Raw genomic sequence first — 5,376 nt, 5'->3', positions numbered from 1 at the left:
CCAACTATTCTCAGAAGGGATTGTACAATTTAGTAAGTCTTATTGGGAGGATTAATCATAGTGTGTTCAAGTGGCAGGCAAAGAGGCAGCACTTAATACATATTCACTGAAGCTGACTACCATATGACTGGGACTGTCACAGAGGTTGTAAACTTTGTGAGAGATGATACTGAACTTCTTGTGATGTGAAGGGATTCATGCTTTAATTCATTCACTCATTTCTTCATCTCTTCATTCATCCCACATTTTATATGGATTGAGCTTGGATTATATGGCACCTAGGTATGGTTCTAGTTCAGGAAATAATGGTAATCAATCTGGAAGTCTTTATTTTAAGGCATCCTTTGTTTTTACTTTGGGGAAACAAATTAAATAAATTTTACATTCCAGGAGGCAAAGGACATAAATATAAAGGTTTTAACAAGAATGCTGTAGAAGGCAGAATTCTAAGGCGATGTCTATGATTTCATGACAACACTCTTGGACCATCACTCCTTGTACCTTCTCTACTTTGTGATTGGCATCTGCATGTATGCTGAGAAGGTATTCCCATCATTAGTTTATACTATGTGCCATAGGAAAGGAGATGGAGAAGATGTATTTAAGGTTCTCAAGTCAGTTGCTTCTGAGTTAGCCTAAAGGAAGGTTATCTTGGTTGACACTGATTTCTTCTGGTAAAGTCCCTTAGAGAGGAACAAGGGCCAACATGAAATTATCGAGAAATTAATCAAGTTGCCTTCTATTGCCAAAGCACATAGCCCCACTGTGGAAGGGACCAAAAAGAAAGGACTTGAGAACAGCCCGTACAAGCTGAGAGCATCCTCAGCTTCCTACTACCAAGGATGCAGAGACCCAATCACACAGCCACAAGTAGCAAATGCCTTCCAAGCCACATCCAGGTTTGGAGGTAGATTCTTTCAACTCAAGCTTTAGAGAAAGACACCCACTGTCTAGTTGGTTGCACCCTTGTGTACATCCTTGAACTGAGAGCTTAGCTAAGCTATACTTCAGCAGAAACTGGACTACTAAATGCACACTGCTTTATTTTGTAATTAAAGTGTATTACTTAAGCATTTTTGCATAGGTACATATTATATTTGAGCATATTCCCATAGTCTCATTTTATAGTCTCCTTCTTCTTAGTCACCTTCCCCCCAGACAAGTTTATGATTAATTTTATTTAACACATAAACATACATACATATACACATACATACACACACATACATACACGGTTTTATGTGATTATATAAAATCTTGAAACCACAATAGAAAAAACCCCTCAGATTTTTCTCTTCCTGAGGCTGGCTCAATTCACTTAAGATGACTGACTTCAGTCTCATCCATTTTCCTGCAAATGACACGACTTCACTGTTCTTTATGACTGAAAAATAAAACCAACAACCTCAAATGCATGTTGTTTTAGGCCACTAACTTTGTGGTTATCTGTTGCTTAATATATGCAGAAAATGAATTCAAATGATCTTGGCAGAGGGTGACCAGAGAAGGAGTCCCTGATAAAGACTCAGTGAAGACAGGCAAGAGTGAAGAGCAAACAACAACTACGTACATGGGGGACTATGCACAAAGGAGGACTCATTCCTGCTGTAGGTGGAGCACAACCAAGGGGTGGACTTGAGTGGCAAAGGAGGCAGTGATGTGGAGAGAAGAACTTGAACGAGGTTGCAAAGAGGCAGTGGTATAGTAGCAAGCCCTGCTAAAGGGTTAGAGTCCACATGTTCAAGGATGAAGACAGGCATACCACCCTATTGTGCACTGACTATTGTGAAGTGAAGACTGGTTAAAGGTGAGGAGAGGTGGGGACAAACAGGGAGAAGTAGAAGCATAGCTTTGTATTTGCACAGTGTAAGATGCTACCCAAGTGCCAAAGGTGTAGTTTTATGTACATATGTATTCATTAACTAAATAATTTACTGTGTGGCATAAGCATGCATATATATTTATGTGTACATTTCAGAGTTTAATAATGCCTTCCTCAGTCACTTTCTACCCTATTTTTTGAGACTGATTCACTAATTAGATACGATTAGCTGTCATGAAGCTTCAGAGATTCTACTAGCTCCATCTTTCCAGTATTCTGATTACAGCCCATCACACCACACCTATCTTCTATGTGTGTGCTGGTCATCTGAACTCAGAACTTAATGCTTGTGCAGAAAATCGCTTTAGTGACTGAACTATCTCCCCAGACCCGGGTAGTTATAAGTATAGTGTTCAGGAGAGTTTGGGGGATAGAAATAGTAGAAAGTCCAGCATATAGATAGCAGTTGTGTTTTATTTTATTTTTAAGTCTCTTCCCCGCAACCCCATGTGTGTGTGTGCGTGTATGCACATGTGAGTGCAGGTGTCAGAAGAGGTCAGAAGAGGGCACCAGAGTCTCTGAAGCTGGAGTTACAGGTGGTTGTGAGCTGCCTGAAGTGGGTGTTAGGATCTGAGCTTAGGTTCTCTGGAGGAGGATCAAGTACTCTCAACCTCCAAGCCATCTCTCTAGCACTGCAGATACTATTTAGATCATGATACTGGGAGAAAAAAATTCACGAAATTGAACACTAGAATATTGGGTTTGAGAGTAAGCTTAAGTAATGGGCATCTTGTAGAGGATTGCATTCTGGTCCTGAAGTTTAAGTGACATCTGAGATGTACCTCAGTGCACAGACTTCTAGCAGAGCTTGACAAACCAGGGTTCTCAACTCCAGACTCAGAGGTTTTCTAAGTCCTTTATTTTCCATACTTGATAAAGAATTTTAAAGGGTCAGCAGGCTTGACTACTTTCTTTTTGTGGGGTTACAACCCCAGATACTGATGTCAGAGGTATTCTTTCTTACTTGGACATCATCCTATCATATGCTGATTTGATCTATTGGCAACAGGAGGCTGTACTCATGTGACAAATGCAATGCATGCTGTGGTATCTATAAACCTCACACCATCAAATTAATAATGAAAAGCCTCCCATCCAAGCTCCCCCGCCCCAATTGCTGTGCTCAATGGCCTGCAGCACATTTGGACTCATCAATAGGTGTTCAACAATATTACAACTTGTTTAAATCTTGGTAAAGTAGTTGTGCACTACTGCTATTGACTTCCCTTTTCTAATTACCACCTAAAGGTGACAGATGATGGAGCTCTAATGACCACATTCTTTGAGAGTGAGTAGTTCTGGGTTTCAACTCTTAGTGTCTTGGCTGTTCCAAGGAAAGAGATCTCCTTTTGTGAAATCAGGCCCCTCTTAGAAAGGCCCCCATTTAGCACCCAGTCCATCTTGGAGACCCTTCACTGGGAAGCCTTGGGGACTGGTATGAAGCCAGAGGATTCTCTGTGTGCATGGTTACTGCAGGAATGCTAAGGTGCAGGGAAGCAGCTTTGGCCAGCTTTTATAATAGTTCATCATGCAGGTTGCTAGAAAGCAGTGTTTTTGTTGTTGTTGGTTTTTTTTGTTTGTTTGTTTGTTTGATTTGTTTTTCTGAAACTCAATTTAATTTTTATTTCATGACTCTCTTTTGATGGCACAGTGGAAACACAAACCCATTCTTACCTTGTCATGGGGTCAAGTTTGGGGAGTACATTTTGTAATACCCAGGTTTGACTAGGTTGGGTCTGGGCATTGTTTAATATTTGCCTTCTGAAGTGCCCATTTCCCTTAAGCTGGTCTTGTTTAAGGAAGCCATATTATTGAGATTTCATTGGTGCAGCTCCCTGCCATATATAGAAGACAATACCTTGCAGCTGACATCCCTGTACTCTGGATCTTACAGTCTTTTTGCCCTGTCTTTTGCAATGTTTCCAGCCTCAGGTGTAGAGGTTGTATTGTAGATGTATCATTTGGCATTCAGTTCTCTGAAAACAGTTCTGTGTATTTTGACCAGTTTTGGATTTTTGTGATGGTCTTTGTTGCAAAAAAGAAATTTCTTTGATGATGATGATGATGATGAGAGAGAGAGAGAGAGAGAGAGAGAGAGAGAGAGAGAGAGAGAGAGACCTACACTTACCTGTGAGTATTTGAAATACAATTGGGAAGCAGCAATAGTAGTGTCTTCTCTAGGCTCTATGATATCATCAGCAGAGGTAGTAGGCATGAATTCTCTCCTATTTGAACAGAGTTTAAGTGCAATTATACTAGCTGCTAGTTAGCACCAAGACCTGAGTGCCACTGTGGTACCTTGTGTGTATCTAGCCATGATGGGCACTGCTATGTTTTGTGACAATGCACTTTGGAAGAGCCAATCTGGAACTGATCTAGAAACCTCCTTCCTGAGGACTAGCACTTACAGGATTAAAATTTCTACACAATTAGTAGTCTTTCCCAGTTTTAAGTTTTCTTAAATATCTTTTATAAGAGATGGTATATCAAGAAGTATGATATGTTTTTGATTTGCCCTTGTGTATCTAGTATAGTGTATACCATAAAACACTCTTTCTTTTTTTTTTTTTTTTCTGTTTCAAAAAGCTTTATTTTCACTTGGTCCAAGACTTGGGAGAGGCTCCAGGGCGGTTACAAAGTTGCCTAGTGGCTTGAGAGGTTCATTCAGGTGGAGGTTCTGAGGCGGGCTAGTGCAGAGCAGAGGAGGGAGCCCCTTGAAGGTGCGGAGGCCTCCTAGTCGTGCTTGATAGTGAGGCGCTCAAAGAGATACTCTCCCAGAGACACCTGGGGCGCACCAGTCTGCGCTGGTTGTGGCCCTGCCAGCCTACGGAGGTTGGTCAGGTGGTTGCCCATCTTCTTGATGAGCTTCACCTCCTTATCCAGGAAGTGGCTTTCCATGAAGTCACAGAGATGAGAGTCTGTACGGGCAGATCCCAGGGCATGCAGATACAAGAGGGCCTGGTTCAGGTTCTTCTCCAGGGCCAAGGCAGCTTCCATGGCCTCCTGGGTTTTACCCCATTCATCTTGAGATGGCTTCTGCACATCCTGGAAGAGTGCACGGCCCCCCCGCGATCGATCGTTCTGCAAGTTGAGGAGACTTGGTGCCTTCGCGCTTCTCCTCTGCCAGTTCGCGGAAGAAGTGGCCTACGCCCTCCAAAGCCACGTCATCCCGGTCAAAAAGGAAGCCCAGAGAGAGGTAGATGTAGGAGGCCCGCAGGTGCAAGTTGACCAGGCGGTTCACGGCAGCTTCTACTTCGGTGGAATAATTCTGACTAATCTGAGAGGTCATGGCTGATCCGGAGTTTGGAGCTAACTGCAAAGACTGGGCTGGCTGGTCCTAGGAGCCGAAGGCGGCGAGGAGATGGTCCCGGAGGCTGCGACTGGAGAGGCTGTGAGGCGGCTGGAAGCTAACAAAGCTGGAGTCCCCGGGTCTGTTCCGTCCAAACACCGTTGAAGCAAGACACAGATCCACGGGACCTCCAAGGCGCTGCGCC

At 43.1% G+C, this 5,376-nt stretch overlaps 1 pseudogene; it reads right to left on the bottom strand.

Annotated features, from left to right (window-relative positions):
- Positions 1-4,455: 4,455 nt before the first annotated feature.
- On the bottom strand, positions 4,456-5,171 carry LOC114626255 (annotated as a pseudogene).
- Positions 5,172-5,376: the final 205 nt, after the last annotated feature.

The sequence above is a fragment of the Grammomys surdaster genome, unplaced genomic scaffold (assembly GCF_004785775.1).
Source record: "Grammomys surdaster isolate TR1022 unplaced genomic scaffold, NIH_TR_1.0 231, whole genome shotgun sequence".
Taxonomy (NCBI): domain Eukaryota; kingdom Metazoa; phylum Chordata; class Mammalia; order Rodentia; family Muridae; genus Grammomys; species Grammomys surdaster.
The sequence above is the reverse complement of the archived record's forward strand: the minus strand, read 5'-3'. Positions and strand labels throughout refer to the sequence as shown.